At 43.4% G+C, this 18,992-nt stretch overlaps 1 protein-coding gene, 2 long non-coding RNA genes and 1 other non-coding gene across 9 annotated transcripts in view; 1 reads left to right on the top strand and 3 right to left on the bottom strand.

The window, feature by feature from the left end:
- Positions 1–1,290: 1,290 nt before the first annotated feature.
- Positions 1,291–11,675, bottom strand: LOC144381345 (uncharacterized). The gene is made up of 2 exons (XR_013446345.1): positions 11,483–11,675; positions 1,291–1,764 (listed from the first exon to the last, which is right to left on the bottom strand). It is a non-coding gene; the product is annotated as an uncharacterized LOC144381345 (long non-coding RNA).
- The window catches only part of LOC118536288 (uncharacterized), a 34,426-nt gene continuing 23,795 nt past the window's right edge, over positions 8,362–18,992 (top strand). Inside the window, exon 1 of one of the 6 annotated variants that reach the window (XR_004917604.2) lies at positions 8,362–8,840. The gene's annotated coding sequence lies outside the window, so the exon portion shown is untranslated. The remainder of the gene's footprint in view (positions 8,841–18,992) is intronic. The other 5 variants (XR_013446343.1, XR_013446344.1, XR_004917603.2 and 2 more) reach the window with 5 other exon arrangements.
- LOC118536287 (uncharacterized) lies at positions 16,771–18,954 on the bottom strand. The gene is made up of 3 exons (XR_004917602.2): positions 18,866–18,954; positions 18,430–18,567; positions 16,771–17,572 (listed from the first exon to the last, which is right to left on the bottom strand). It is a non-coding gene; the product is annotated as an uncharacterized LOC118536287 (long non-coding RNA).
- Positions 18,046–18,167, bottom strand: LOC118536342 (small nucleolar RNA SNORA26). Its single transcript, XR_004917634.1, has one exon. It is a non-coding gene; the product is annotated as a small nucleolar RNA SNORA26 (small nucleolar RNA).

Below are 18,992 nucleotides of genomic sequence, written 5' to 3'. Positions count from 1 at the left end.
CTGATGGATGTGAATGGATAAAGAAAATGTGCTGTATACACACAATGGACTGTTATTCAGCCTGAAAAAGGAACGAAAGTCTGGTAGATACTACAGCGCGCATGGACCTGGAAGACATCATGCTGAGTGAAATAAGCCAGACACAAAAGGACAAACACCGCATGATTCTGGTTGTATGAAGTTCCTAGAAGAGTCTAATTCATAGAGACAGAAAGTAGAGCAGAGGTTACCAGGGGCTAGGAGGAAAGGGAATGGGGAGTTACTATTTCATGGGTACAGAGTTTCAGTTTGGGAAGAGGACAAATTTCTGGAAACAGATGGTGGTGATGCTTGTACAACATGGTGAATGCTCCTGATGCTGAAAACAGTTAAAATGGTCAAATCATGTTATGTATATTCGACAACAATAAAAAAATTCAAACAAAAACAGTTGCCAGGGGTGGGCTGTGAACCGCTTTTTCCAACTAGGTGTAGAGAGTTACTGTGAAGGAATATGGGACAGGGTGGTTTCGTAATTGCCTTAATAGACTTTGTCTGGTAGTGGTTTTTTCCCCACACCATTTTCAAAGAAGGTTGCTCTTTTCCTTTCCTCACGACTGGCTGTCATAAAAGCTTCCCGCGTATGCAGACAGGTAGAGACAGGAAGCTGCCATCAGCAGCGCCGGGCTGGGAAGCCTATGGTGTGGGGCCTTTGGGAGCAAGGATCAGACATGTGCCTCCTTCACCCTCACACCTTTGATGTGCTCCTGCCTGGAACGCACATGGGCACACCCGACAAAACTGAGACACCAAAATCACCATTGTCATCAAGTGACACTTACCAAGAGAGGTCTAATTTGTATCTGACTTGCTAATGCTTTTGGTGTTCCGAAGAGGAAGATAAATTGAATGGAAGCATCTCTGTTTGGTATCAATTTTCATGACGTAAATGAGGCCATTTAAAGACTGTCTCAGCTGCAAGAAAGGGATCACAATATCAGAGAAAGGCTTTGAGTTATAGTCATTGTGATTATCTACTTTAGCAGAACATAGGTAAGCTTTCTCGGCTTGGTTTTCCTATGCAAAAGAATTGTATCATAAATTCATGTTGGATACAAGTAGCAAATTGCTCATATTTAGAATTTTTCTCAATTTTGAAAGATGTAGAGGCTAGGAGATCTGTCACATATACTTGCTCCCCAAGCTGAGGATTCTAGAACTGCGTGTCTAGAAGTGTGATCCTGGAATACAGCCAGCCCACTGTGTGTATGAAGTTCCTAGGACCACTGTCACAAATGACCACAAACTTGGTGGCTTAAAACAACACATGTTTATTGTCTTACAGTTTGAAATCAGTTTCACTGGGATGACATTAAGGTGTCTGCGGGCCCACACTTCTTTTGTAGGCTCAAGGGAATAACCTATTTCTTTCTTTTTTTTTTTTTTTAAGATTTTATTTATTTACTTGACTGAGAGGGGAAAGAGAGAGAGAGAGAGAGCACACAAGTGGGGGGAGCAAAAGAAGCAGTCTTCCTGCCAAGCAGGGAGCCCAACGTGGGGCTTGAGCCCAAGGTGATCACGACCTGAGCTGAAGGCAGATGCTTAAGCAACTGAGCCACCCAGACGCCCCAGGAACAACCCATTTCTTTGCCTTTTCCCGCTTCCAGAGCTTCATTCCATGCCTCCCTCCTCCGTCTTCAAAGCCAGCAGCATATCCTTAGCTGTAGCGCTGCTTTCTTCTGTTCTGCCGTCCAGTCGCTCTCGGTTTCCTTCTTATAAGGACACCTGTAATTACATTTACAGTCCGCTCAGGTAGTCCCGGGTAATTTCTCCATCTCAAGATCTTTAGTTTAATCACATCTGCAATATAGGTTAAAATTCACAGGTTCTGGAGGTTAGGATGTGGATATACTTGGAGGTCATTATTCAAGCTACCATACTGAGGAACTGCATTTTGAATAGAAGGAAATTTGAATTTAAATAACCATGTGGCTAGTGGCTACCATTTTGGACACAGATACACAGAATATTTTCAAATTCACAGGAGGTTCTATAGACCGCACTGCTTTAGTGTTGTCTAAAAGCCAATACCAGTTATAAAATAAATAAGTCACAGAGATGGAAAGTACAGCATAGGGAATATAGTCACTAATATTGTAATAATGTTAATAACATTGTATGGTGACAGATGGTAAGTACACTTATCACGATGAGCCCTGTGTAATGTATAGAATTGTTGAATCACTATATCGTGCACCTGAAACTAATATAACATTGAATGTCAACTATACTTAAATAATAAAAAAGATTTTTAAAGCTCCTCATGAATAAAAAGAAAAGAAAAGGCCAAAAGCAGATGCTTCGTTTTATAGCCATCTTGAGTTTATTGTTGGGCTATGCTTCAAAAAAAAAAAAAACTACATAAATTTGTCTTTTAGAGATTTGGAACACATCATCCCATAGATAGGATGAGGAAAACTCCTAGTGATTCTTCACCATCGAGCAAAGATTTAATGAGTATTTTTGATGGGCCAGGCACTGAACTCCGAAAGTAGTTCACAATCTACAACATAATGGATACACATAGTGATAGCAGGAAGCAGGGAGAGCATGAGATCAGAAACTGATCCTAGTGAGGTCCAGGAAGGAATTCTGGAGGATGTAAAACTGAAGTTAAGAGATGGCCAAGCCAAGAAGGATAAGAAAGAACACAGGCAGAGAGAAAGGGGTAAGAAAGATATTATCAGGAGAGGGAGAAGCATGCGCAGAGGAAAGAGGTTAAGAGAGGGCTCTGGGAGTAGAGCTATATGACTGAATTATGTGGGGTCAGGAGGGGCAAGGCAGAAAAAAAGGCAGGGGCCAAATCTTGATGGGCAGATTATGCCATGATAAGGAGTTTGGACTTTATCCCGAGTGTCCATTAGGACTTGTTTGAATGCAGACGACAGAGGGACAGTATGAGTGCCTAAAACAAGGCATATGTTTATCTATATCTGCACCAAGGCTGATGGGGAAGTTGTGCTCCTTAAAGCCCTGGGGGTGGGTGGCAGATTCCTGCCACCTCATTTCTTTGCCATCTCTAGCATATTCATTTGCTAAGGTTGCCATAACAAAGTACTACAACTGAGTGGCTTAAACAACAGAAATTTAGTATCTCACAGTTCTGGTGGCCAGACACCCAAGATGAAGGAGTTGACAGGATTTGTTTCTTCTGAGGACTGTAAGGATAAATCTGTCCCGGGCCTCTCCCACAGCTTCTGGTAGGTTTCGAGAAATCCTTGGCATTTCTTGTTTTGTAGAAGCATCTCTGCCTTCACCTTGGTGTTCATATAGTGTTCTCCCTATGTGTGTGTCTCTAGGTCCAAATTTCCCTTTTTTATAAGGACACCAGTCAGATTAGGGGCTTCCACTACTTCAGTATGACCTCATCTTAACCAATTTACTTCTGCAATGAGCCTATAAGATCACATTCCAAATAAGGTCACATTCTAAGATACTGGAGGTTAGGACTTCAACATATAAATTTTGGGGGCAGAGGGTGGACAGAATTCAACCCATAACACCTAGGATGTGGTTCACAGAATGCAACCCATAACACCTAGGATGTGGTTCTTATCCTTATGGCCCAAGACAGCACTAGAGACCCAGCCACCACATTCACCTTCAGAGTCTCCTTAAAGGGCCCATCCTTGCAGGTCCTTCTTCCACATGGACTCAGATGTTTGCTCTGAAGGTGCTAACAGATTCTGGTTCTGAGGTGATCATTGGAGCGTTGCACTCCTAAAGAGGGCACTGACCATTTGTTAGCAATGCCTCCTTCTTAGACATAGAGTCAGAGAAAAACCTGGCTGAAGAATGAGGACAGGGAGAGGGAAGGTTGTTGCTTTCCCAGATCATTCTAGAAGGGCTTTGGGAAGAATAAGGGATTTCAGTACACATTCACAAGACCAAGTTGCTGGGCAATGTGGCTCATTTCCCACAGGTTGGCTTCATGTACCTCCCTTTCCCTTTTGCAGTGTCTGTTCTCCTGTAGGTTGCGGTCACCCTGTGTTTATCTCCTTTACTAGACAAGATGTTCCTTGAGAGGAAACAAAGCCCCTTTGAGGTCTGATGGGTCTCACAGAGATGGGAGGGAGGTTGGGGATTCAAAGCTTAAATCTCAGCTCTAGCACTTATTAGCTGCAGAAACTTGATCCCCCCCCCAAAAAAACTTTAGCTTTATCACTTGTAAAAATGAGATAACAATAGTTACCTTGTAGTGTTGTTATGATTATTAAAAACAACAAGTGCAAGTGTGTGGGCTACGGTAGATGCTCAATGGTAAGTATTATCTATGATTTGTCCTAGAGTCTCTCCTGTGCCCAGCTCAGGGCACCTGGCAGAGTAGGGGCCTCAATAAATATTCATTGCCCCAGTGGAAATTTTTTTTTAAAGATTTTATTTATTTATTTGAGATAGAGCGAGAGTGAGAGAGAGCACAAGCAGGGGGAGCAGCAGGCAGAGGGAGAAGCAGACTCCCCACCGAGCAGGGAGTCTGACGCAGGACTCGATCCCAGGACTCCAAGATCATGACCTGAGCTGAAGGCAGATGCTCAACCAACTGAGCCACCCAGGCGCCCTGCCCCAGTGGAAATTTAGATCACAACTAAAGCCCTGTGCTATACTCAGGTCTGGAAACTGATGATAAATTAAAATAGGTACTATTAAACACAAGACATTAGAAAAGAAACAGTTATCAAATTCAAGTATGATGGGGAGAAATACACATATCTAATGTAAAAAGTAACACCTGAAGTACATAATAATATGTATCATTTGTATCATATGTATCATTTTATGGCACAAGACTTCAATGTCTGATGGAATAAACAGGACAAAATGATTTGAGGAATTCCTTACACACCGGAGCCAAATCTGACTCAGCCTTCTGACGGCGGGTCTGAGGGCAAACTCTCTCAAACACAGCAGTGATAGCCCAGGAAAGCCCTCTAAAAGAGAATTTGGTGTGAACTTGGACCAGGACAGATAATAAACTCCATGTATTGGTCCTACAGCAGGAATCTTTTCATATGATTTGGGGCTGCATATTTTACAGTGTCTGATCATAGGAAATGTCTCCCGAAGCATTAAGCTCTCCCACACCTGAAATAATATTTTCATTGCTAACAGTGCAAGGTCAAAAGAACTGGGTGTCTTACCTATGTGTGGGAAGGCATGTTTTGAATTTCTAAAACGAGATTTTACACAGATATTTTTGAAGAGCAGCCCAGCAATAAACTGAAGTAGGCCTGTAGCTATGATATGAAGTATCTGGTATTGGCCTCTAGATGTCTTCTAAAGCAGAGCTGTCAACAGAACTTCCTGTGAGGATGGAAATGTTCTGTATCTGTGCTAATTTGGTGGTCACTAGCTACATGGCTATTTTGATTCAAATTGAATGAAATTAAAAATTCAGTTCAGTGATGCACTATCAAGGGTTATTACAAAACAAATAGCAATGAAGACTGTGGTATTGATGCAAAGTAGACAAAACCAGTCTATCAAATAGAATAGAGTTGGGAACTAGGTCTACACATATATGGCCACCTGATTTATGACCACTGCAAATGGGGGAAATGATCTTTTAAATTAACATGTTGGATTAATTGGATATCCACATGGGAAAAAAGGCATCTGGGTCCACTTCTATATCCCACCATTTACAACAATCAATTTCAAATGGATTACTGTTCTAAATGGAGCAAATTAGAATAGTAAAACTTTTAGAGGAAAACAGAAGAGAAATCTTAATAACCTGGAGTAAGCAGAGACTCCTTAAAACAGGAACACTCGCCATAAAAATTGACACATTGGAATATTAAAATTAAGATTTTTTTTTCCTCGAAGGACTTCATTCATTAAAAAATGAAAAGAAACCCAGAATGGGAGAAGATATTTGCCACATATAGACCTGACAAAAGATGCATATAAAAAAATCCTCTTATAATACATAAACAGACTGAGCTTATTTGTCCAGTGGCATATGACTCAGCAATAAAAAGAAGTAGATTGCTGACACATGCAAAAGCATGGAATCAGAAATATAGTATGCTGAGTGGAAAGCAGGCTTGCACAAAAGAGTACATACTGTATAATTCCAGGAATACAAAATTTTGCAACACATAAAGCTAGACAGTGGAGAACAAATTAGAATGGGGGTAGCCCCCAGAAAAGTGGAAATGAAGATTGCCTGGGAGGAGGCATGGAACTCAAGACTCATGTGCTCAAAACTCAGCAGATGTACAATGAAGATTTGTGGATTTAATTTTGTTGAAGTTGTACATCAAAAGAAATCGTAGACATTGAATTTCAGTTAGTGATATACAGGCTAAATTACTTACAGGACATGTATTGCTATCTGTAATTTACTTTGAAATGCAACAATATTAAGATGGATAAAGGAAAGGATAGAAATGTAACAAAGCAAGTTTTATAAAATGTTATTCATAGACTCTATATGGTAGGTTTATGTGTGTTTACTATAAAATTCTTTAAACTTTGCTAAACATTTGGGGCACTTGGGTGGCTCAGTCGGTTAAGCGTCCAACTCTTGGTTTCAGCTCAGGTCATGATCTCATGGTTTTGGGGCTCAGCTGTGGGATTGAGCCCCGGATGGAGCCCAGATTGAGACCCAGATGGAGCCCCGGGTCCAGCCCCATGTTGGGCTCTGCACTCAATGTGGAGTCTGCTTCAGATTCTTTCTCCCTCTCCCTCGTGCCTCCCTGCGCTCATACACTCTCTCTCTCTAAAATAAATGTGTAAAATTTAAAAAAAAAATTTTTGCTAAATTTTTGAAAATTATTATAATCAAATGTTAGGAAAAATACAAATAAAAAAACACTCAGCTCACAAAAATGGGCAAAACTTTAACAGATACTTCATAAAGTTATTTCTAAACAACTAATAAACATGTGAAAAGGTGCTCGACTTCATTAATCATCAGGGAGAGGCAAATTAAAATCACACAAGGCACAATTATCACCCACCAAAATGGCCAAAATGAAAAAACATGGAAAATACCAAGTATTGATGAGAATATGGAACAACCAGAACTGTCTTATTTTGCTGATAGGAGTGTAACTGGCACACTTTGGAAAACTGTAATAAAATATCCAAATTTAAACATGGCACAACCTATGACCCAACAATTCCATTTCTAGGTGTATATCCAAGAGAAATGCATTCATCTTTCATCATGTTCATTAAAAGATCTCTATTACAATGTTCATAACAATATTTTTAATAGGTCTAAAATATACACTATTTCAATGTCTATCAACAATTGACTGGATAAATAAAATGTGGTGTATTCACATGGTGGAATGCAATACAGCATCCTCATGAACAAGCTGTAAATGGAGTCAACATATGGATGAACCTAATGAACATAACAGTGAGTTAAAGAAACTAGACATAAAAGAGTATGTGCTATAATGGTCCCGTTCATCATGTACAAACACAAGGCTGCTACTCTACTTACTACTTAAAAATCTAAGGATAGTGGATAACGCTGGGGTGGGAGGGAAGTCGGTAGTGATTGGAAGGAAACACTTTTGGGATGCTGGTTGTGTTCTGTTTCTTGACCTGGTTGCTGGTGTGATCCATTTGTGGAATTTCATTTATGATTTGTGTACTTATCTGTAAGTATGTAAAATTTCAATAAAAAGCAGCTTCTGCCAGAAGCTTTGGGCAATACGGGGCTATTTGATTTGCCATTTGAGAGACTTGAGAAGGATTTGACAGACAGGATTAGATTTGCATTAGAAAGATTAATCCTTGGCTTTGTAGAGGATAGCAAGGAGAGGAGCTAAGGGGTGTGTTTGCAGAAGTAATCCAGGCAAGCGATTATGAAGGCCTGAATTAAAGTAGGGCAATAGGGCTGACAAGGACAGAGCATAGTTGATATTTAGAGAAGAGACAGACAGAACTTGGACAAGTCACTAAATCCCTCTGTGCCTCCTTTCCTCACTTGAAAAATGGAAGTAACAGTAACTACTTCATTGGGGCTATTTTGATGATTTAATGATTTGTTCCAAATCAAACAAGCAGCAAAAAGTCAATGCTCAGTGCATACTATGCAGAGCAAGATATAAGGTATTCAGATTAGGAAGCTTTAAGGGAAACATCTTAATTTGGCAAGGTCCACACAACCCTGCCTTCTTTCAAGCACAGGTAAAATCACCTCCCTGCCTAAGACTGGGTAGTGTGGAACACAGAGTTAATGGCCACGGTTCGGAATACGACAGAACATGTCAGAGCCTGAGCGTGATCTGTTCCTACCGAGCCACGGGGAAGAGGTTAGGGGTGTTTGGGGGCGGGAATTCCAGCACCCGGAACCCAGCGCCTCCTCCCCTACCCGCTCGGCTCAGAGGCGGGGCCACTGAAGGGGCCGGAGATCCAGGCCAAGGGGGTGGAGTTGGGGCCAGAAAAGATGCCAATGGGACGCGAGCTTTCCCGTGTTTAACCAATTGAATGTGCTCAGGACCGCCCCCATCCGCTGATTGGCCCAACGCGTCTCCCTGTGTTCTCGCGGTTTGTGGGAGCCTCGCCGCGGTCTCACGAGGGTGCGGGTGTTTGGCGGCCTCGGTTAGGTGGTCAGGCTCCTCCGACACCTGGAGGCGTCCTCCCGCTCCGGACCGCCCTGGAGTCGCCGTGCCCGAGGCGGGGTGAGGCGCGGCCCGGGCTTTGGGTTCTCGGGCTGGACCTCGCCTGCACCCGCCTTCTCCTCCGCAGGAGCGGAGCCTGGCCGGCAGAGCGGCTCTGCTGTCACTTGGCCCAAGGACCCTGGGGTAGGAAAGCGCGACCTGATTAGATCCTGCCAGGTACTGACGCTCACTCCTCCTGTGTTGTATGCAACTTTGAAGGGAACATTTGGATTAAAAATAGTGAACTTGTGGTTCTATTGCGAACACACTTTTTAGTGCATGCAGTGCCTATGGTATACCATGCTTGTCGGGATTAGCCGCCTTAGGTGTGCCAGCCCGTTTTTGGCATGTGCTTATTGTGCTAATTTACGGGGAGTTCACGTGGAGCCACATTTACATTTTGAACTTCGTTTCTAATGCAGACCCTTAAAGCAGCCCTATTCACCTCCTAAAAAAGTAATGCAGATTCCTCCAGTAAGGGGGCATGTCAGTATGTACTGAATTCTTGCATTTGTCAAAAACCACAAAATTATCTTCAAGTACTTTATACTTAATACTGAAAGTCTTGAGCCTGAGTCTGTGTTTTCAGTGAAGGAAAAGCACTGCCAGAAAAGTGTGTGGGGGGGGTGGGGTGGGGGGAGAGGCAAAGGAGAATCCAGAAGCAAATACTTAACCCCTGTAGCTACCTGAATTTTCATGTAGAAGATGACAAGTGTTGGCGAGGAAATGGATGGAGAGATTGGAACCCTTGTGCATTGCTGGTGGGCATGTAAAATGGTTTAGCTACTGTGGAAAACAGTGTGATGGCTTCTCAAAAAATTAAACACAGAGTTACCATATGATCCAGCAATTCCACTTCTCAGTGTATACCCCAGAAAATTGAAAGCAGGGACACAGTTACTTGTACACCCATGTTCATAGTAACATTATTCCCGATAGCCAAAAGGTGGAAACAACCCAAATAAAAGTAGAGATGAATGGAGAAATGAAATGTGGTATATACATGCAATGGAGTATTAGTCAACCTTAAAAAGAAGTCAGTAATACCTGGTACAACATAGGAGAACCTTGAAAACATGCTGAGTGAAATAAGCTAGAATCAAAGACATATACTATATGATTCCACTTATATGAGGTACTTAGTGTACTCATTCATAGAGACAAAAAGTAATAGAGGTTACTAGGGTCTAGGGAGAGGAGAGAATGGGGAGTTACTGATTAATAGGTACAGAATTTCTGTTTGGGATGATGGAAAAGTTCTGGAAGTGTGATGGTTGCACAACATTGTGAATGTAAGTAATGCCACTGAATTATACACTTAAAAAATCCTTTATGGTATGTGTATTTCACCACACACACAAGAAGCAAAACTCCTCAATAAATACAATCTAAAGTTGCAACCAGTCATTGGAAAGCCTTGTTTTAATTCCAGAATCTGCACTGTACAAACATAACTTGTGAAAACCTTTTCAAATTTTGATTTGAACACTAAATGAAAGAAATTCATGTTCAAACCTTACAAGATGCTATTTGCAATGTATGTGTGTTTGTTTTAAACTCTGAATACACTAGGTAGTATGTGTCTAGAACTCCTAGACACTCAACCACATACATTGTTTTCTATAGACTGGAGACAACAGCATCCATTCTCTTGTTATGTATTTGGAAATAAACTATTTTGGCATCTTGCATTTGGCCTCCTTACCAATCAACATCATTAGAAAAAACACAATTTCAAACTAGTTCTTTCTAAACATACAGCCAAGATGGATGGCAGCTTCCATACAGTTATTAGGATGGATTTTCTCTTATGGGTTTTTTTGGGGGGGTGGGGAGGGTAAGTGTTCTTCTGCATATAGTTCTTGTATTTCAAATGTCATTTTCCTAGCCATTTGACAAGTAAGAAAATGCTGATTTATTTTCTCCCCTTTTGTAGATGGGAAAATAGGAGGCATTCAAGCTGAGATGGTATGATGCTGAAACCTTCAGCAACTCCTCCAAAGATCATTTGCCCTCTTCTGTTTTAATTTTGACTAATTTTTCATGTGTGGCTTGTGAAATCAGAGGAGTGATTGTTGCCCGGATATAATATCTTTAGCTGCCCACAACCCTGCTTTCAGGGTTGCCAGCTAACTTTGAGTAGATATGAGTAGAATTATTCTTTTTTCCACCATAAAAACGAGTGACTGGTACTTAGAGCAATGAGTTCATATTAAGCTTTTTGTAAAGTTAAATAAATCTGCAAGTGAGACACTTGAGATGTTAACAGTAGTTCATGGTGAAGAAGTAATGTCAAGAGCAAGAGTTTTTGACTGGCACAAAAAGTTTAAAGGTGGCAGAGATGATATCCATGATGATGTAGGAAGTGGCCGTCCCATTATCCACAGAACACATGAAAACAATGAGAGGGTCAGAAATTTGGTTTGCTCACATAGCTAATTAACCGTAAGAAAAATGGCCAAAAAGTTAAATTTAGACAAAGAAACAGTCAGACTCATACTGAAAGAAAACTTGCACATGAGGAAAGTTTCTAGGAGGATTGTATCTCATTCTGTGGTTGATGATCCTGCAGAGGCCAAACAAAAACACAGCTGCAGATGAACCTGCCACTTGGGTGTATATTCAGGGCACAATCCTACACTTTAGTTTCACTGGTCTTGGAGTACCTTCTGTCTGAATCTAAAATGAGCTGCGCTTCTTCAGACATGTTCCATTGGCTTTGTAGGTATATGAGTTGAGCAGAGTCAAGCCTGCAGAGTTGAGTGTGACAAAGTAGAGAGCATGGAGCTCAAGGTTTATTAGGAACCCATCAAACTTACCACAGGACTTAAATTTCTACCTTGTTTCTTCAGGGTGAGCTCATTTCAATAATCAGTAGGTTACCTACAGGCTGGGCAGTTCAACAAACTTTCAACAGGACACTAGAGATCAATGTTACTCTATATGGAGATATTTCAAAAAAGATAAGAAAAGAAAGGCCATCTTTAGGCAGAGATATTCAGACTTGTAATAATGAGACTTTTGTAGTGGGAAATTGAGCTCAGATGTTGGAAATAGGTATTCAAATCTGTCACAAGAAAGAAACAGAATAGGCTGTAAGGAATAGCAGGCAGTTTCAGTAAAAATACACTCTTCCCTTCCACCCCCCCCCCCCCCAAATAAGAACCTGAGTTTGGTCAAAAGCCCACAAAACTTCACAGTCTTTACGTAATCTAAATTTCAGTTTTTTCAAAAGATCTTATTTATTTGAGAGTGAGAGAGAGTACGCATGCATAAGCAGGGGGAGCGGCAGGCAGAGGGAGAGGGAGAAGCAGGCCCCCCCGCTGAGCAGGGAGCCTGATGCAGGACTCAATCCCAGGACCCTGGGATCATGGCCTGAGCCAAAGGCAGCCGCTTAGCCGACTGAGCCAGCCAGGCGCCCCCTAAATCTCAATTTTAAATAGATTTTTATATATAAACTGTTTGGGTCTGGAATTTGGTACAAAGGGTAGACAAATAGAGTTCAATTTTGTTCCTAACTTCTTTCATCAGGAGAATGAGATGCCATGCATTGAGAGAGTTTTGGAAGGCATTACTGCAATTAGCAACACATTAACAACAACAGACACAATCTTTTCATCAATAAGAAGCTGAGTTTTGACCTTCACGTTTTCCATGTGTACTACTGACTGAGTGTGGTGGTCCTATCCTAAGCTTCAGCTCTAATAAGCAGTCATCAAAGGGAAGGCATTACCTTGCATATTCAGCCGGCCACCAATAGCTTTATATTATGGTCAGTCAATTGGTAGTTTTACTGAAACACTAATAAAAAAGCATTGGTAATTCATGTCAGAGTTGAGATATGGAAGTAATAGGTGAAAAATTATTTTACATAAATTTGGGTAGACCTAGAGAACAATTTCAGGTATTTTTGTCCATGAACATTAGCATTTTAGTTTAAGGAGCTACTTGAATCATGTGCTGTTCCTTTCCATAAGAAGAAGTTTTGAGTTCAAAAGGATGAACTTCTCATTCAGAAACTTGTGTTTTGCCCCACTTTCCTTCCCAGTCTGCAGGATACAGTCATCATTCAGTACTGGTATGTTGCAACTTAGACACACCAAAATTGCTGTGTAGGACTTAAGTCAGAGCCCTGTGGTGGTGTCTCTGAAAAGACTAGTTTTTTTAGTTATACTATTAAGGTTTTTTGTTGTTTAAAAGACTCCCAGATGGGGCGCCCGGGTGACTCAGTTGGTTAAGCGGCTGCCTTGGGCTCAGGTCATGATCTCAGGGTGCTGGGGTTGAGTCCCGCGTCAGGCTCCCTGCTCAGCGGAGAGCCTGCTTCTCCCTCTGCCTGTCGCCCTGCTTGTGCGCTCTCTCTCTGTCAAATAAATAAATAAAAAATCCTTAAAAAAAAAAGATTCCCAGAAATCCAAGTTTTCATTTTGTGGAACATGAGCCAAAACTAATTGAGGTTGTTGTGGAAAAACTGTCTCATTTTAATGGTCTGTATTACCTCTGGGCCCCTGCTGGCCAAAGCTGTGTGACCCACAAGGCAAAAATTATAATTGGAGTAATGGTTTTCATATTGTCTTAATTTGTTTTCATTACTAAATTTTTACAACTTGATCTTTGGAGGTGCTTTGTACTGTGTAAATGAAATTCACTGAAAGTATACATAAATAAACCATAAATTGACATTCCAATAAACCATAAATTGATTTAATTAGTTTTAATCATCTGTGTTGTTTTATGAGCTATTTGCTAATCCTCCGTATTTTAGCCGCGTGCTCATTTCTCTCATGATTTAAATCTAAAGTGTAACTTCACTGCCATACCTCTGAAATTTTTTTAAAAATTGACTAATGAATAGATAAGATCTACCCCTACCCACACACCCATAAGGCACTAATAAAAACAGCGTACGAGGCAGTGTGGTGGGGTTCCAGCTCCAGCTATATTTGTGATCTTAAGCTTTCCATCTGTATTAGTTACCAGAGGCTGCTTGGCTCTATAACAATTTACTGCAAACTTGGTGGCTTAAAACAACAGAAATGTATTCTCTCACAATTTTGGAGGCCAGAAATCAGTTTTCCAGGGTCAAATCAAGTGCACACTCTCAATCTATTCCTGGAGTCTTGCAGAGCTTCAGGTGGCTGCCAGCTTCCCCTAGCCTCAAGTTGTATTGCTCCATAATCTTCAAGGCCAAAATCAAATCTCTTTCCGATTGTCTTCTCATGGCCTCCTCCCTTGAGCACAGAGTCTCCTTCTGTCTCCCTCTTATAAAGGCACTTGGGGTGTCTGGGTGGCTCAGTCGGTTAAGCACCCGACTCAATCTCAGCTCAGGTCTCCATCTCAGTTTTGAGTTCAAGCCCTGCGCTGGGCTTCATGCTGGGCGTAGAGCCTACTTAATAGATTAATTAAATAAAGGCACTTGTGACTAGATTTAGGGCTCGGAGATTATCCAGGATAATCTTCCCATCTTAAGAACCTTGACCTAATCACATCTGCAAAGACCCTTTTCCAAATAAAGTAACACAGGTTTGAAATTAGGACCTGACTATATTTGGGAGTCATTATTCAGTCTACTATACCATAGGTTTTTCTCTTCTATAAAACCCCATAGAATCTCTGGAACAGTACTGCCAATGAAACTTTCTATAGTAATGGAGATGTTCTGTATCTGTTGTCTAGTACAGTAGCTTCTAGCCACATGTGACTACCGAGCATTTGAAATGTGGCTAATGCAACTGAGGAGCTGAATTTTTCATCTTACTCAGTTTTGATTTAAACTTAAATAGCCCCATGTGACTGATGGCTGTCATATTGGGCAGCACAGTTCTAGTATCTATGGTTCTAAATTCTGGACTCTGAGGCCCCTTAAAAAAAAGTTTTGTTTTTTTTTTCCGTATCGGACTTAAGACTGCTTCCATCTTTCACCTGCTATTGTTTAGTCTAATGGACTTCAAACTTTTTAGCATCAAAACCCTTTCTAGGGAGCCTGGGTGGCTCAGTTGGTTAAGCGACTGCCTTCGGCTCAGGTCGTGATCCTGGAGTCCCGGGATCGAGTCCCACATCGGGCTCCCTGCTCTGGGGGGGGTCTGCTTCTCCCTCTGACCCTCTTCCCTCTCGTGCTGGTCTCTCATTCTCTCGCTCTCAAATAAATAAAATCTTTAAAAAAAAAAAAACAAAAACCCTTTCTACAGGGACCTCTGGGTGGCTCAGTTGGTTAAGGGTCTGCCTTCGGCTCGGGTCATGATGGTTCTGGGATCAAGTCCCACATCGGGCTCCTTGCTCAGCAGAGAGCCTGCTTCTCGCTCTGCCTGCCGCTCCCCCTGCTTGTGCTCTGACAAATAAATAAAATCTTAAATAAAACTGGAAAACCGAAGAGTAAACTGAGCTGTACTGGTTGAGGTTTGGTAGTGGGAGAGGGAGGATCCATGGCAGCTGCAGGGTCTCCACCTGTTCAGCCAGCCCAGGTTAACTTCTAGGGGCAAGGAGCCACCACTAGGACTTGGTGTAGTGGAGCCATTTGTGAGACCAGTGGTTATTCTTGGCAACTGTCTGCCGTGACCTTCAGACTTGAACACTTGTAGTTTTACACCTTGAAACAGTAGCTAGAAAACAGTCATGTTCTTGGCCCATTATCACTGGACCACTGTTGATGTAGTTTTACGAATTCCTTGTTCTGCCAGAACTTGCTGCAGCCTGTGGAAGCTTTAGGACTCCATTTTTCTTTCCCTTTACCTACTTAGCATTTGAAGTCACCTCATACAAGCCTTTTGTTCTACCAACCACCCCCCACCCCTCTGCCCCCATCCTCCACCTTGCTAACTAGTTCCAACACTGAGCAAGGAAGCCTCACAGGTCTTTACAATGGAGGACTCTTATCAGTGAATCAGTTGCCAACAGTATACATGGATTTTTGTCCGTTTTGTTCACTGATGTGGTCACAAAACCTAGAGCAGTACTTGGCCTATGATACATGCTCTATTTATTGAATGAAAACCAAAGCCAGCATTTTAGTATATAAATACTAAACACCAGCATTGTCATTTTATTACAAGGACCATACAATATTAAAAAAATGATCCTACAGTACTACCAATGAATGACATTTACTGAGTGCTTACTACTTACCAGGTAATTACTATGTATAGACTCAACTTTAGTAACTATGATGATTAGGCAGAGACTGAAGCTAAGTAACTGGTCTAAGATCACATGGAAGGGTGGGGGCTTGAACCTAGCTTTAGTGTTCTGCTGCTTCTAATAGATGGCTGTAAGCCACTCACTTGAATGCCATATATAATTCAACCCAGTATTATTATGAGGCTTAATTATAAATGATACTGCTCCTTGTATTATACTCATGATGGGTTTAGGGCTCAAATATACCAGAATCAGTATTACACCAGTTTGATTAGCCCTTAGGAATATGGTGGGAACCAAGGTGGACTTTACTGTAGTAAAGCAGGGGCAGGGCAACCACAAACTAGACTTCTAAATAGGACAAGGCTGTTATAGGATGCTAGAGAATTCCAGAACAAGAGCACTTATGGGGGGTCAGGGGAGGGATGATAGTGGCCACAGAAAAGTTGGGTAAGAGCAGGAAAGAGTATGGGTGCTAGGGAGCTGCCAGGGAGCGTTCCTAGGTAAATGTCACAGCATTCAGAGACCTGGGAGCCCAGTTAGTTACCATTTTACAATAGTGTTAAAATATCCATCTTAGCCCTGCATACAAGCGGTCCCTCTTCCCCTCCAGGTCATTTCTCTGCAGCTTCACTTTGCTTTCCCCCAAACCTTTACACACTTCTCCCTCAGGGCTATTTGTTTTCACTTGGCCCAACATTCCTCACCCAAATGCATACAGACCCACAGCATCCCTGGTCCTCCCTGGCCAGCCCTCTCTGAGCTCATGTCCTCTACTCTCAGTGCATATACATGCGCTTCCTCTTTCCCTTCCCTTCTTTTCTCCCCTCTAGCAATTATGGCCTTCTCACATATTTGTTGAATAAATTACCTAAGAAAGTGATGAGGCTGAATTTTACAGTGTAATATACCAGTGTAAAATGAAGTTTAGAAGGAAAGACTGGAACAATGCTATGAAATAAGCATGAAGAGTGACTGCAAGGTGAATATTAAATCTTTATTGAAAACTTCTGGAAAATGAGGTATTTGCAGACATTCAGGGCTGGTCAGCATGAACAACTAGCACATACTAGGCTCTGTTCATCTTGCTTCACTGTCTCGTTTCTTCCCATATGAAAACTTCCCCCATCACCTCGAAGATTTTCATATTCTAACAATCTAGCACCCCTGTATCCTTTAAAGCCCGTTACAGCTCATTATGCTCATTCATCAAAAACACCTAACATGCTGACAGATGCCCCCTTTGTGCCAAATTTTGGTAACTTCATAGGTCTGATGTAATTAAATACTATGAAGACCTTATATTCTTAATAGCTCTGCTGTGGTCTCCCCTGACCAAACTGGCCTCATCTGTCTCAATATTACCACAGCTCCAACTGAACATTAAATGCCAAGAGAAGTGACTTTCCAAGAGGTCACATGGCCAGAAAGTTACACGAGGATCCTTGTTCAGGGCCTCACGTGTGGCGGGACCTTGAGTCAGTACCTAACCTCTTTGTTGCTTCATCTGTAAAACAAGGGAATAGTACCGACCTCAGAGTTGTCAGAACTGAACGACAAGATGAAGGTAAAACACCTGCTATGCTGCCCGGTCACCACCAGCACTGTCCTGCTGCTAAGGCCTGTGAAGGGCACGCTGGACACATGGCTGCTACAAGTTATGGAAGACTATTTGACCTCGTTAGTGTGTACTGTAAACTGGAGAATTGGTATAAGTCAGTAAAAATACCAGCATCAGAATATTCCAGCTTCCGCGGCCTGTACCTGTAGTATTCAACCTATAAAAAAGAAAAATTTCCGAATGACCCTTCAAGCAGAAAACAATTTTGAGGTATATTCTTTTCAGTTTGTCTCAAAGGATGTCCAGAAAACGCCTTGTGCACATGTGTTCCATCACCTGTGTTTTTTTCCACCTTCAAAGATAAGCATCTCTGAAGGTATCATCAAAACTAAGGTTAGGTTTAAATTTATCACTGTGCTGGGAACTGTATAAAAATATCACAAAGGGGGTCCTGGGTGGCTCAGTCCCTTAAGCATCTGCCTTGGGCTCAGGTCATGATCCCGGGGTCCTGGGATGGAGCCCTGAGTTGGACGCCCTGCTCAGCGGGAGTCTGCTGCTCCCTCTGCCCCTCCCCCCTCCTCCCTCTGCGCGTGCTCACCCTCGCTCTCTCGTGCACGTGCTCTCTCTCAAATAAAATCTTTTAAAAAATCACAAAGGTGCTTGAGCCAAAAGAAAACTTTCCTCTGGTTCAGCTGTGACTCCAGACAGGATCCAAAAAGGAGTTTTACAATCTCCTCCCTGGGTTTTGTGGAGACTTATTTTACCCTTCTGTGTTAGCCTCTTAAGGCACCATGTCAACCTTAAAAGGGCACAGGAAAGGGCCTTTTGGGATTTTTACAGGGTTCTCTCTAGGATCCCTGCACGCCTCCCTCGTCAATATCCCCCGGATCTCAGCGCTTTCCGGAAAACCCACCGGAAGCAGCTGTTGTGCGGGGGGAGCCCGGGAACGTGCATTCCCTCTATCGGAAAGGCCAATTTGGGGCCCTTAGAACCGAACACGTGGGAACCCCGGTCGCCACCCGCCACGTGCTCCGGGCCTAAGTCCCCGTGTTTCACCCCAGGACGGGGACCTACCTGCGCGTAGAGCTCAGGCCGCTGCAGCCCCGCACACGTCGGCGACAGACTCCCCGGTCCCCGGGTCGGGCCGGGCCGGGTCCCGCAGCCGCAGGCGGGCCGGCCCCGAACCCGCTACAAAGTAGCCGCGGCGGCGCCCTGCGGGAGCAAAGCGCGAGGTTGTCAGGGCGCCCGGGCCTGGGCGCGGGGAGGCCTCCGGGCGGCCCCGCGCGGCGTCTGTGCCTCGCGCGGCCCCGGGACGAGCTGGGCCGCCCGCCCTCCCGGGCCTCCGAGGACTGCTCTACCCCTCCGTTCTGGCCGCCGGGAGCAGCGGAGCTCCGGGCGGGCAAAGCTCGAGGGGACGCGGGGCGAGCGCAGCCCCAGCCGGGCCCGCAGGCCGGGCGCCCCCTCCGCCCCCCCCCCCCGCCGCACCCACCCACCCACACTCACGGCTCACCTCAGCGGGACTCCGGCGGGCGACGGGCGTGCGGCGCAGAGACCCGGACGGCGGCGCGACAAGGAGGCGGGGCCTATCCCGGGAAGTCTCCGGCCGGGGGCGGGGCGGCCCGGCCATTGGCGCCCGC

The sequence above is a fragment of the Halichoerus grypus genome, chromosome 3 (assembly GCF_964656455.1).
Source record: "Halichoerus grypus chromosome 3, mHalGry1.hap1.1, whole genome shotgun sequence".
Classification (NCBI taxonomy): domain Eukaryota; kingdom Metazoa; phylum Chordata; class Mammalia; order Carnivora; family Phocidae; genus Halichoerus; species Halichoerus grypus.
This window is presented reverse-complemented; position numbering and strand designations above follow the sequence as displayed.